The sequence below is a fragment of the Sciurus carolinensis genome, chromosome 4 (genome assembly GCF_902686445.1).
Source record: "Sciurus carolinensis chromosome 4, mSciCar1.2, whole genome shotgun sequence".
Lineage (NCBI taxonomy): Eukaryota > Metazoa > Chordata > Mammalia > Rodentia > Sciuridae > Sciurus > Sciurus carolinensis.
In genome coordinates, this window is record NC_062216.1 from 68,696,772 (window position 1) to 68,711,963 (window position 15,192).

A 15,192-nucleotide genomic window follows, 5' to 3' on the forward strand; every position below is an offset into this window, starting at 1 on the left:
ATATGAACTATAGTTAAAACTTCTTGTTGAATTGTCCCCTTTACCAGGATGTAATATTCTTTTTTGTCTCTTATGATTAATTTTTGCTTGAAATCTACTTTGTCAGATACAAGAATAGCTACTCCTGCTTGTTTTCTTGGACCATGTGCCTGGAATAATTTTTGCCATCCTTTTACCTTCAGCATGTGAGTGTCTTTGCTTACAAGATGGGTCAATTATGAACAGCATATTTGTGGCTTTTGTCTTTTAATGCATTCTGCTAATCTGCATCTTTTAATTGGGGCATTGAGACCATTAACATTCAGCATTAGTATGGATATGTTTTCTTAGTTTCCTGTCATTTTTGTCAAAGGCCTTTGTGTTATTTCACTCTGTTTCTACTATAATAATGATATCCACAGGTGGGACTTGGAGGCCCACCCCTAACTATTTCTACTTGAGGCCTGCTCATTAGTTTGGGTTTTGTGTCTCTTCTGTTCTTTGTATTAAAGTATAGCTGAAGATTGAGTGTCATTAATTTGTATGTGCACCATGGTGAGCTGTCATTTGGTTGAGTTTTGTTCAGCAGCAGAGTTTCTATCCTGTGAACTTGCAGTGTCCCTGTAAGTTTCCAGTACCTCACAGATTAGGGGGAAACAAATAATAGCAACAACTAATATAAACAACTTACAGCATTAAGTTAAATATGGTTCCTACTATGATATCTACAGTGTTAACTACAACAACAACAAAAAAAGAAATGGCAGGGTTAGTAATTGCCATCAGTAAAAAATTAGTAACCATGTATTATATCTGGCATTAAATCAAACAACAGGTATTAACTATGGCATCCACAGCATTAATAATTGCAACAACATTAATAATGAGGGCAGGCATTATATAAACCAACTGTGGTAGGAGTTCAGGGACACCAAGATGGTGGAGACAGAGTATTAGAAAGAAGGTGCTAGAAGACAAGGAGTCCTGTCCCTGTTTACAATAAATTCCATTACCATGATAACTCCTGCCACTGAAGACTTACCACCATGACAACTCCCACCACAGGTTCAGTATTTTTAAATGGCCAATGGAGATAAAGTGGGCTATATTCTAATTAGGTTTTCTAAAGTAACCAATACAGAAAATTGGACAATATTCTAATCAGGTATAAGGTAACCAATGAATGCAAATGGGATAAGGTCTTCAATCAGGTCCACATAGGGAACAGACCAACTCACAGCTCAGCATATAAGACCAATTTCCAGAAATCAGGGCCTTGAGCCTCTCTTACCTGCTCAGTCCCTTCTGCTTCATCTTAGAAAATGCTATTTTCACCTTAACCTTCAATAAATCTGTACTTTGCCTTTATTTACTCAATTCTTTGTTCAGGACACCAAGGACCTGAACCCTAACTGGACACCATGTCAATAACATAATTACTGCTAAAAAATGGTAAGAATACAGTTAATTGAGAGAAAAGGAAATGTGATAGGAAGGTAGAAACGAATTTATAATTTCACAAAGTGAACAGAGAATGCAGAAGAACCATGGTTCTGCACTGAACCAGAACCATGACTGCTGTTGCTGCTGCTACCAGCTGGGCTCCAATGGAGTCTTCTTTATTTAATGTACCCAAATTTATGAGACTCTTACTCTGAATATCCAGTACTGGGTTTTAGTGAAATCCCTCTTTCATACACCTCTCAGAGAAGCAGTATTCCCGCTGCTTGAATCCCAGGTAACAAAGCAACCAGGAATGCAACCTCCCTCTAGATCACCATCTTGACTATCCCTCACATGATCTTTTAAATCATATTAAAAGTGTACATTGAGTGTACCAAGGCTTAAGTGGCCCATATCAGCAGGAACATTCACAGGGTGCTAGATGTATGCTATGAAGCTTTTGGTCTCAAGATCTTTTGTTTATATAGGTTATACTGAAGCAGACCAGAGACCCCTACCCAGAACACCCTTACCATAATTAAGCAGAAACCCCCACCATATTTGTAACATAAGTTCCTCTTCAGAAAACCTTTTACACAGGATATCAGCAAAAACTTGTGTAGAGGGCAATATGGTCTGTAGCTTCCTCTTTGTTGTAAATGCCAGGTATGCAGGAAAAAAAAAATCTTGCAAAACCTCTCATCTAAAAAAATGGAAAAGTGCTTGTCATGTAAACCTTCAAGTCCCTCTCCCCGTTAGGTATAAAGTTCTAAGAATTTCCAGACTCAAGCCCAAGAAAATCTTTTAGGCAATAGCCCCTCTGAACCCTGCAGTCAATAAAACTGCTTCCTGAAAATTCCTCAGGTGTCCAGCCTCTTTTGTCCTACATCATTATAAATATATTAAAATTCAAAGGTTTTTTTCATGTGTATGAGAGAAAGCACCAGAGGACAGGGGCAAGTTCTATGTTGCCCAGGTTACCATCGAATTGGAACCTCCTGCCTCAGCTTTCCCAGTGGCTGCAATTACCAGTATGCACCATAGCACCTGACTCCAAAAATTCAAAATTTTAAAATATTTATTCACTGAAAAATAATTACTTCCCACCTGGACACAGTGGTGCATGCCTGTAGTCCCAGTCACACAGGGGACTGAGGCAGGAGGTTTGCTTAAGCCTAAGAGTTCAGGTGCAGCCTGGCAACATGGTGAAGCACTATCTCTTTAAAATATTTTAAAAAATAATAATAATGTTTTTAACAACCTCCAAAACACAAATGATGTATTTTCTTAAATCTTTACTGACTCAGTACTCTCTTTTTTGTTGTGGGAAGGTTTTGTTTTGTTTTTTTACACACTCCTAGAGATCAAACCCAGAGCCTTGCATATACTAGGTGAGCACTCTACTACTGAGCTACATCCCCAGTCCCAGATGGGTTCTCATATCTGCTTCTACATTCACTCTGATGCACACATGTCGCCGCCGGCAGCAACAATCCCGCGGTAATTTGTTACCACCTGCAGCAACAATTGCGTGGGTATTTATCGGAGGTGGACTAGAAACTGAGCTACTTCTATTATCTTTCTCTTTAGTGTGCTGCTTTCTTGCTTGTTCTCTAGTTCATAGAGGAAGAGGGGTTTACTTGCTTTTAGAGGAAGTTTTAGAGGAAGACAGGCTTTGCTTAGAGCTTAGAGGAAGAGAGACTTTGCTTATCAGGAAAAAAGACTTGCTACACTTTCAGAGAGGCTACTATTATCAGAGGAGCTATTTCTTAAAAGTCTGCTGCTTCTTCTCCTGCAATCTTCATTCTGCGAGCTGCAGCCTGCATTCTGCAATCTGCCATCATCAACCCCCAACCTAGAGGTGTCTGCTTAGTCCTCCGCCCAGCAATCTATCAGAGATGCTGCTTATCCTCCGCCCAGCGATCTAGAGGTGTGGCTTATCCGAGGTGCTTCCTATAGGTGTGTGTCTTATATACCTAAGGCAGCCAATCAGCTTAGGATTAGCACAATTGAAGCACACCCCTCAGTACCAATCAAGAAAGAATGAGGAATATCTGTTGACCAGTAGCACAGAGGAGACATTAACTAATCAGGCAAAAGAAGATCACCCCGTTTTAACTCCAACTATGCACCACCTCTTGGCTCAATGCCAGCTGTCATCTTAGGGTTACCCAAACATATCTTCTGCACACACATCATGTAGCCTCTGAAAAACACCACTGTACATTCATGAGAGAATGAAAAACAAGCACATAATACCTTAACATTATGAAAAAAAAGTTTTGACATCACAGACCCCCTGAATGGTTATCTAGGACTCAAACCTTTAAGCAATGAATAGTGCACAATAATATACAAGACTTAGTGTAAGAATCATTTGGGAAGTTTTCTAAAAAATGCCTACTCCTGGGGCTGGGGAGATAGCTCAGTTGGTAGAGTGCTTGCCTTGTAAGCACAAGGCCCTGGGTTCGATCCCTAGCACACCCCACCAAAAAAAAAAAAAAAAATGCCTACTCCTACCACCTGATTCATTGTATCTGGGATGGGTTCCAGATTACTGCATTTAAAATCTTGGCTGATGCTTAGGAATGTGGTGCCAGTACCACTGTTCAGGAAATCCAGCACTAAGTTAAAACTGTCCTTCACCCCCCCCAAAAAAATAAAGCCTGTAAGCTTCACTATGGACAGTGGAAGACTACTGAAGAGGGCTCCTGATCCCCCACAGTTTGCTTTTAGGGAGTCCATCACCCTTTAACCTAATCTAATCATGACATAAAACTGTGCTTTGGCGTGATAACTCCCCCAGCTGACTCAGGTGCCACGTAAGGTCGTGTGGTAGGAGAGCCGCAGTTTAAAGCAACTTGCTGCTGGACGCGTTGTTTGTGTGCCAAGGCCATGGTGGCCTAAATTCCGGCGTTGCTGCAGAACGTGAGACCGAGGGAGAGCCATGGTTAGGAGACTCCAGTGGCGCGGAGTGGCCAAGTGGGCAGCTGCGCGAGCCAAGGCGGGTCGCACCACCGCAGATGAAAATGAAGACTTAGGATCGCCACCCTCACCCAGAGACTCCAGCTACTACCAGGATCAGGTAGATGATTTTCATGAGGCACGATCTCTGGCAGCCTTGACCAAAGGTTGGAGCGAGGTTGAGAGTGGGGATGAGGATGGCAATGAGGAGGAGGAGGTGCTGGCCTTAGACATTGACGATGAAAACGACAAAGATGGAGAGCGTACCAGGGATGAGGAGGATAGCGACGATGATGATGATGGTAGTGGAAGCTCCGTGCAGAGTGAAAATGAGGACTCGGGTGGATCCCAGTTTGTTGTGGGATCAGAGGAAAAAAACTTTACTATGACACAGATTATGGTTCCAAATCCCGAGGTGGGCAGAGTCAACAAGTAGAGGAGGAGGAAAGAGAGGAAAAGGAGGAGGCACAGGTAATTCAGTGGCGTCTAGCCCAGGCCCTACAAGAGGATGATTTTGGAGTTGCCTAGGTGGAGGCCTTTGCAAAACCAGTGCCTCGGGTAGATGAGGTTGAGACACGGGTCATGAGAGATTTGACTAAAGTTTCAGTGGAAGAGAAGTTGAAGATGTTGCGAAAGGAATCACCAGAGCTCTTGGAGCTAATAGAAGACCTGAAAGTCAAGTTGACAGAAGTGAAGGATGAGCTAGAGCCATTGTTACAGTTGGTGGAGCAATGGATCATTCCATCTGGAAAAGGAAGCAAATACCTGAGAAGCAAGTATAACCTCTACTTGAACTATTGCTCCAACATCAGTTTTTATTTGATTCCAAAAGCTAGAAGAGTCCCTGCACATGGACATCCTGTCATAGAAAGGTTTGTCACCTGCCAAAATCTAATCAACAATATCAGTTGTGGATCAGAGACGGTCCTCTGAAATTCATCATCTACTCAAGGGTGATGCGGTAAAGAAAGAACCGAATGCAAAAGAAAAATTCATCAAATTCAAGTCAAAGTCTGTTTCAGAGACTTCTGGTTTGGCTGTAGATCTCTCTGATGGTTCTGATTTTGATGAAGCTGCATTGAAACACTACAAAGAAATAGATGACAGGCAAAAATTGAAGAGAAAGATAGAAGAAAATAGCATTAAAGAACAGATTCTTGAAGATCAAAATGTAAAGAGAGCCATTACCTATCAGATTGCTAAAAATAGGGGACTTACACCTAGAAGAAAGAAAATTGATGGAAATCCCAGAGTGAAACACAGGGAGAAGTTCAAAAGAGCCAAAATTCGAAGAAGAGGCCAGGTTCATGAAGTTCATAGAGAAGAGTAATGCTATAGTGGTGAATTATCTGGCATTCGTGCAGGAGTTAAAAAGAGCATTAAGCTAAAGTAAAGTTTTCACTGAACTTACATAAGGTTTTTTGAATAATTTTAGATCAATAAATTTTTGTTTTAACTGAAGTGATTATATTTTTGTATGCTACCTAGTCTTTCAAAATTTTTGTCAACAGGGAAATTTTGCTTGGGTTGTTGATTGATTGATTTGCCCTTCAATTTACATTAAAGTCTTACTGAGGGAACTGAGGGAGCAGTATGAAGGTGCTTAGGGAAAGATCATGTTGAAAAAAAAGTTCGCCAGTATTTTGTCAGGTATTAGCCTAAATTTCCCAGCTAATTGCAGAGCTTTACTGGAACTAGAATGTGTGTATAACTTTTCACATTAAGAGAATGCACCTCTGACTGTCATCTTGTAAGATAACCTGTAAAATGGTTCTGATGTATATTTCATTTACATACCTACAATTCTTGAGTAGGATTCTTATTAACATGTGGGTTTAATGTTAACCTAGATTTTGCACATTCTGTGTGGTAAAAGCATGGGAATAAAAAGCTTTGGTTAAAGGTTAAAAAAAACTGTACTTTGTCTCCTATAACACTGATGATACTTTGAATAATATTTTTACTAAAAAATATAATAATAAAAGGTAACTATATACATAACTAGAAGACATGGCTTCTCTCTCTGGTTCATGGTCTATTTAAAGGATGCTGCCTTTCCTACCTCCCAGGCCCCCCATGTAGAAAAGGTCTTTTTATTGGGAAAAGAGGGAGAACAAAGGACAATAGGAAATGGGCAGGTACACAATAGAAACTAAATGTTTATTGTAACATTTACACAGCAGTGTTGAAGTCCTCTCTAGTAATACAAATAAATAATGACATTCTTACACAAAAAAATGAGACGATGTGCAAATCAGTGAACTCATCTTTCAGGTATAGACAATAACAAATGATTGTTAATGTATGTTTAGGAATATGTAAGATGTTTCATATACACCTATCATGAAGGATTTTTATTTTTAGAATTTAAATTAGTATATGATTCTCCAAGTATTTGTATAAGGGAACTCTCTTATGATAAGAAAGTTTCTACACTACCTACAGAAGAGCTACTGCAGATATAATGGAGGTTTGCTGGGTGTACATGGAGAGAACACTCCCATGAGAGGTTCCTATAAAGACCTGTCATTAGCAATAACCTTCATTTTTTTAATTAAGAAAACTTTGATTAATGTGAATAATATTCTCAAAAGTCTTCTCAAAGGATAATCATGTGATAAAGATTTCACTCAAAGTTTATAAGTTATAAAGTTGTTAAATTCATGGAATACTCAATATAGGTTAACTATAAAAAACATAAAACTGAATTTGCCATGGCAATGAAAACTTGAAATGAAACAAACATCTTAGGTATGAATACAATTTGACCTAGACAATTGTTTAAAAACTGTCACGTTTCTTGAAAATAATTAGGTTTGATATATACTTTGATATATACTTTGATATATACTTTCTAATTTTATAAATTCTGATTTAGTGGTTAAATTACTATGCATTATTGAAGTTAAAAACAATCTGATTTTCGATAATTAGTGTACTTTTCATGGTGTCTCATGTATTGATAATATGATGTGTATGAATTTATTTCACGACCTTCTGTATACAATATTTTGCTAATGGTAAAAGAACTGTTTTCTTCTGTTTTTTTAAGAACTGTTTTCTTAAGGATGAAATACTATCTCTTAGAAAGATTTGCAAAGTAATTTATACTTGTAATAAAATAGTTACATATGGAAACAAAGTAATCAAGAGAGTTTGGTATTAGGGGCTGGGGTTGTAGTTCAGCACTTTCCTAGCACCTGTAAGGCACTGGGTTCGATACTCAGCACCACCTAGATAAATAAAGGCATCGTGTTCATCTACAACTAAAAAGAAAGTATTGTATTAGCATAATGATATAGGTGTATAAGTCAACAGAATATACTTGAAAGTCCAAAAATAAACTCTTACATTTATATTCCATTGTTTTTAACAAAAATGCCAAGAAAACTCAATGGGAAAGGAACAGTGTTTTCAAGAAATGGTGGCTGGGGCAACTGGATATCCACATGCAAAATAATTAATCTGGGTCTCTACCTAATACCATACACAAAAATTAACTCAAGGGCCCCGCCCCGCCCCGCGCCCGCCGGGTGTGCAGGCCCTGGCGGGAGGTAGCTGGGGCGATGCTCTGAGGCGGCCAGGGTGAGGCCATGTACCGTCTGCCCGAGTCGAATTCAAAGAAGCTGTGGGACAAGCAGGCCTCTGCCAGGCAGGAAGTGCATTCCGCCTGTGTCATCCCCCTCTCTGGGCCGGTGAAGGCGGCCCTGCTTTCCCAGACCGCTCCCAGCGCCGCAGGCGCGGGTGGCGGTTGGCAGTCGGCGGTAGCAGGATTGGCGGGAGCCCGAGATGACAACGCTACGGGACCCTAAGGCCCTGTCCTTTGCAGCGCCTTGCACCCTCCTCCACATGCGGGTCGCCCGCCTTCGCCAGACCTGCGGTTCTCAAAAACATACCGTTCATTTCCTTAGCCCATTTGTTGAATGGATTATTTGTATTCTTGGTATAGAGTGTTTTGAGTTCTTTATAGATTCTGGAAATTAGCGCTCTATCTGAAGTATGGTTGGCAAAGATATTCTCCCACTCTGTAGGCTCTCTCTTCACATTGCTGATAGTTTCCTTTGCTGAGAGAAAGCTTTTTAGTTTGAATCTATCCCAGTTGTTGATTCTTGCTTTTATTTCTTGTGCTATGGGAGTCCTGTTAAGGAAGTCTGATCCTAAGCCAACATCTTTAGTAGTAAGAGAAATGCAAATCAAAACTACCCTAAGATTTCATCTCACCCCAATTAAAATGGCGATTATCAAGAACACAAGCAACAATAGGTGTTGGCGAGGATGTGGTGAAAAAGGAACACTCATACATTGCTGGTGGGGTTGCAAATTAGTGCAGCCACTCTGGAAAGCAGTATGGAGATTCCTCAGAAAGCTTGGAATGGAACCACCATTTGACCCAGCTATCCCACTCCTTGGCCTATACCCAAAGGACTTGAAATCAGCATACTACAGAGATACAGCCACATCAATGTTCACTGCTGCTCAATTCACCATAGCCAGATTGTGGAACCAACCTAGATGCCCTTCAGTTGATGAATGGATAAAGAAACTGTGGCATATATACACAATGGAATATTACTCCGCAATGAAGAATGATAAAATTATGGCATTTGCAGGCAAATGGATGAAATTGGAGAATATCATGCTAAGTGAGATAAGCCAATCTCAAAAAACTAAAGGACGAATGATCTCGCTGATAAGCGGATGAGGACATATAATGGGGGGTGGGAGGGGTTAGCATTAGGGTTAGGGTTAGGTTTAGGGTTAGGGATAAGGAGTGTGGTAAGAATGAAGGAAAGAAGGACTGTATAGAGGGAAAAGAGGGGTGGGAGGGGTGGGAGGGGTGGGAGGGGTGGGGGGGAAGGGGAAAAAAAAATAATGAATCAAACATCATTGCCCTATGTAAACGTATGATTACACAAATGGTATGCCTTGACTCCATGTACAAATAGAGAAACAACATGTATCCCATTTGTATACAATAATAAAAAAAAAAAAAAAAAACATACCGGCATATTTGCCCACAAAAACAAAACTAGAGAGCAATCAGGATTACAGTTAGGAATGTGGTACTGGAAAGATGAAACCAGAACTCTTGAATTCAGAAGTTTTACATCTGCAGTAGAACTCAAGGAAAAAGGAAAGAAAGGCAAAGTCGTTCACTTTGCTGAAATTGATGGCCCCGCTTCAGAAAGGTGGTTTCACTTCTTATTCATGCCAGTGCTGTCGATGGTTGACAGATAAAAGGCTCTCTTCAAGGAAAAAATAACAGAATGAATCAAACAACATTACCCTATGTAAATTTATGATTACACAAATGGTATGCCTTTACGCCATGTACAAACAGAGAAACAACATGTATCCCATTTGTTTACAATAAAAAAAAAAACTGAAAAAAAAAAAAAAAGACTCATGAAACCCAATAAAAAAAAAAAAGGCTCTCTTCAAGAGAGGATAAATCAGCGAAAGTCTTAGAGAAACGAGGTCAGCAGGGCAATGTTACATTGGACGATGTTAAGTTTGTTGCTTTGCTTTTGCTACAAGATACTGAGATGCAGAAGATCTGTTCTTTTACGCTTTTGAGAAATAAGAATCTTGACAATTTCCTCATGGCATTATTGTACTATTTATCTCATTACTTGGGAAAAAAAACTCACTGGAAAATAAGCCCCGAAGCTATATGATGGGCCTTGTAGAGAAAAAGAGATGGAGCTGGTTTTAAGTAAGTTGGAAGCAGCACAGAAATACTTGGCTCAGAAGTACTGTGTCCTTGTGCTGGGCTTGGGTATGCCTGAGAAGCATCACATGAGCTGTGGAAAAGAGACAATGTCAGACACACAAAAAGACTGGAAATTCTTTGAGTCCTTTTTCACTTTCTGTACATATATAGCATGGATTGTCTTCCAACGCCAACACTTGACAGAGATTGAGGAAGAAATAGGAAGACTCTTCCGAACCAATATATTCAACGTTCCTCAAAGGAAACGGGAGAATGAAGAATCAGGAGGGGAGAAGAAACACATGACTTTTGTTCAATTCAGGAGAATGATGGCAAAATGCCCAGCAATTTAAAAAGCCATTAACATGCATTTTCCAGTCATGTCTACTCTGCTGCCATCTCTCAGAGAAAAAGCTCAGAATATCTTTGAGAAAAAGTATCAACAAGTAGGCATCAAACTCTCAGGCCGGGTGCAAAAACACATGCAAAGTGTGGACTCTGTGTCCATGTCAGTAGTTGGTATCTTGGGGGAGCCTCCATGTCTGTTCAACCCTCATTCCCTCCTCCCCCTTGAACTAAAAGAAAATGCAAAAATATCTGGAAGACAGATATCTCTCCCTGGTAGAGATAATATGCAGATTCAGGAGACACTGGAATTAGTCATAAAAACATTGTCTTCTTAAATATGCCCTAAATAACCTGGTATATTCCACTTCTGTAATCAAGTCCCTGCACTTGAAGTAAACTACTTTGATTTAACTGATTGATATAGGATCGATATATGTTGTTATTATTATTAAACTTTTTAAATTGTTCAAGTTTAAAAAAATTAACTCAAAATGTATCACAGACATAAATGTAAGGACTGAACTATAAAACTCTTAGCTGGGCACAGTGATGCAAGCCTGTAATCCCAGCTGCTTATGAGGCTGAGGCAGGAGGAACCTGAGTTCAAAGTCAGCCTTCACAAGAGCAAGGTGCTAAGTGGGTGAGACCCTATCTCTAAATAAAATACAAAATAGGGCTGGGATGTGGCTCAGTGATTGAATGCCCCTGAGTTCAATTTCCTATGCCCCTCCCAAAAAAAAGACACAATGAAGAAAGTGAAAAGACAACTTACAGGAGAAAATATTTATAAATTATATATCTGACTACTATAACTTGGATATGGAATTCCCCCCTAAAGACTCATGTGTTGAAAGCTTGATCCCCAGCTGGTGACACCACTGGAAGGTGGTATAAACTATAGAAAATGGGGCCTAGTTAAGTGAAGTAGGTCACTGGGGATTATGGCCTTAAAGGGTATTTCTTGTCCCTAGTACCTATCCCTCTCTCTCTCTCTCTCTCCCCTTCCTGACTGCCACCAGGATGAGGTAACTATGTTGCACCACATGGTCCCCACCATGATGTTCCATCACCAGATGTCAGGATCTCACTAAGTTGCTTAGGGCCTCACTATATTGCAGAGGTGGGTTTGGACTTGTGATTCTCCTGCCTCAGTCTCCCAAACCATCATTTTGTACATTAATAAGGACAATAATTATGATGGATTAAAATATGTCAAATATGTTTAAGTCTCTGCCTTAATAATAACATTTTGCACTGCTAAGGATTGAACCCAGAGGCTTGTACATGCTAAACGAACACTCTATCACAGAGTTATACCCCCAGACTTCATAATAATTCTTTCGTTAAAAAAAAGTAATCACCATTGAAAGATGAATAAAACAACTGTTTTGAAAAGTGGTAAATAAAAAACAATAAATTCTAAAAAAGAGACTGTGAGTGTAGCTCATTGATAGAGCATGTGCTTAGCATGAGCAAGGCCCTGGGTTCAATCCCCAGCAGTGAAAACAAACAAAAATCAAGTAACTTTCTAGACTTTTCTATATAAGTTAAACAACTGAGTAACAAAATAATTTATAATGGGCAATATCTCTTTATAAACACCGGCTAATAAAGAAATAATATAATACCACCATTTTTAATTGACAATTGATCAATGGCTGCTAACATTATCATAAAAAAAGAAAACCAGCAGAGTATGATGGTACACGCCTATAATCCCTGCTACTCAAGAGGCAGAGGCAGGAGGATTGCAAGTTCCAGGCCTGCCTATGCAATATAATGAAAACCCCATCTCAAAACAAAATTTTTAAAAAGGCCTGGGGATATAACTCAGAGACAAAATGCTCCTGGATTCAATCCCCAGTACAGGAAGGAAAGGAAAGGAACCAGATATCACATACCTTCTAATGATAGAAACTGGCACAGTCTTTTTGCCCTTCCCACCTCCTCTAACCTGAATCCAATCAAGTCTTTAGATCAAACTACTAATTTATAGTAAATACAGAGAACAAAGTAAAAGAGGAACAACATTACTGAGGACATAACTAGCAAAATCTAAACCATGTACAACCTGGTTTCTTCAATAAATAAACTGCAAGGGAGAAACAAGAGATGAAAGGGGACACCTATAAATCAAAAAAGCTATGAAGCCAGTCATGGTGCCTGCACCTATAATCCCAGCTATTGGGGAAGCTGAGGCAGGAAGATCACTTGAGCCTAGGAGTTTGAACTCAGCCTGGGCAACGGAGACCTCATCTCCAAAAAAATAAAATAAAATAAAAGACAAGTAGAACAACCTTAAAATGGAACTTTATTTGGATTCTTATTCAAACAAAACACATTATAAAAATCATAATCAGAAATTAGGAAGTATCAGGATATTCAATCATATTGAAGAATAATTCTGTGGGGTAGCTGGTATGATAATGACATTGTGGTCATGTTTTTTAAAGAATCATTGTCTTTTACATAAATATTCTAAAATATTTATGGATGAAATTATGACATCTGGGATTTGCTTCAAAATCATAAGTGAGGAGGAGAAGTAGGTAAGAGTATATATGAAATAAGATTGCCTCTGAGTTAATAAGCATTAAGTCTGGTGATGGGTACATGAAGGCTCATTTCATTATTCTCTTAATTAAAATGATCCATAATACAAAGATTTTCTAAAAATCTACTTCATGGTTATCTGCCATTATAACAGAATACCACAGACTGGGTAATTTATAAAGACCAGAAATTTGTTTCTCAGAGTTCTAAATGTCAAATGAATTCAAGAAACAGTGTTGAGCATCAGTGAGGCACATAACTCAGGAATCAGTAACTCCCTCTTAAATACCAGTCCTACTAGAAATACAAAGTAGAGTGCAGCCAGGTGCAGTGGTGCATAACTGTAATCCCAGCAATTTAGGAGACTGAAGCAGGAGGATCACAAGTTCAAGGCCAGACTAAGCAACTTAGCAAGACTCTAAAAAACTTAGCAAGACCCTATCTCAAAATAAAAAACAATGAGCTGGAGATGTGGCTCTGTGGTAAAGTACCCCTGGGTTCAATCCCCAGTAGCAAAAAAAAAAAAAAAAGAAGAAGAAGAAGAAGAAGTTGAGTGGAGAAGAGAAATTTACCCAGTGATATAAAAACCCAAATAACCAAGAACAGGAAACTGAATGAGATTAGTAGTCCCAAAATGATTCGGTGACCAAGGTGAAGAAAGTATGTTTGGAGAATGGTAGTAGCCAGAGGCAGCAGAAGCATTAAATAGGTATGTGGGTAGAGGTGGATATTAAGACTGGAATGACACACTAGAGCTGCATGTGGAGAAGGTCATGTTAAGGCATCTTAATTTCCTTAGGAAGCAACTGAGAGCCCCTTAATTTTGCTAAGCAGGGAATACCATGTGACTTGGGAAGATTCCTCTAGCAGCATATGTCAGAATCATAGACCACTCATAGAAGGCCAATTTAGGCTGGACCTGTACCTTCAAGCTCCTAGCACATTACTATATCATGTAATAAGCTTAATGAGCCACAGATTTACCTAACCTGAGAAGGACTTTTTTTTGAAGGTCATTCAGAGTATGGCCTTACCTTCTCAGCACAGCTGACCAAGTTTGAACTATCTCCAAGAAAGCTGCCTGTCACAGTTGACAGCAAGACTTAGCAAAATTTCCCCATAGAGAGCCAGAGAGCAAATGTTTGAGGCTTTGCTGCTCATGTGGTCTCTGTTGAACTAGTCAACTGGCTAAAACCAACACTGATAAGTGAAGGAATGTGTGTGTGTGTGTGTGTGTGTGCGTGTGTGTGTGTGTGTGTCTTTGCCACAGTTTGCCAAGGCTTTACCTAGAGTTTGCAGCCTCTTCCCAAAGTCCAAGTGACCAATCCAGACACAGACCAGCTCCAACTCCTGTCACCGACCAAGCCCCACCTATCAAAGAAGAAGAAGAAATCCTTCAGGTCTATCATCCCTCCAGGCCTGAGGATCTATCCCCCCACTGGAATACTTGCAGGACTAACTCTGCCTAAATAGTGAAAACTAAACCCATCAGGTACCCCACTGCTATTATGTTTGCTCACCACCCAAAACACAAGTCCTCCACACATCCATTCCCTTCCACTCTCTTTGCCTTTGCTCTTACTGTCCCCTCTATATACTCACTTCCCACTCAACTCACACACCACCTTATCAGAGAAAATTTCCCCAGACTAAAGAAACTCCTCCCTAGAACTATCTATCACAATCTCCTGTTTTCCATTCTTCATAGCACCTACCATTATCTGAAATTATCTTATTTTTTATTGTCTTCTCCCACTAAAATATAAGTTCCTTGAAATTGGGAAATTTGTTGGTCTTGTTCATCAATGTATGTCCAACCTAAATTATGTACTTAGCACATGCTTACTGAACAATGAATGAATGTCTGATTTGCAAATTTCCTTGTGCTTCCTCCCCACATACCTATCTGATCCATTCCCTCAAACTTCTCCAGGAGATCCTATGAAAAGACTCCACACTGCAAACTAGGCTCTTCCTTGAACGCCCTCTTTATCTCCATTCCTTGATGAAATCTGAGGGTATGGCTTCCTGTGTCCTCTCAAACAGATTGTTTTCTCATGTTCTGCACATCTCAGAGCCAGGCAATGCACCCCCTATCCCTCCTGATCTTACTTAATTAAACACCTTCTCCCCACTCTTTGGGTGAGCCCCTACTTACTTTATTATTCCTCTAGGAAACTTTTCCTAGTATT

At 39.7% G+C, this 15,192-nt stretch overlaps 2 pseudogenes; both read left to right on the forward strand.

Moving 5' to 3' along the window:
- Positions 1 to 4,369: 4,369 nt before the first annotated feature.
- On the forward strand, positions 4,370 to 5,779 carry LOC124982008 (something about silencing protein 10-like; annotated as a pseudogene).
- A 2,200-nt stretch (positions 5,780 to 7,979) lies between these two features.
- LOC124982739 (protein phosphatase 1 regulatory subunit 36-like) lies at positions 7,980 to 10,782 on the forward strand (annotated as a pseudogene).
- Positions 10,783 to 15,192: the final 4,410 nt, after the last annotated feature.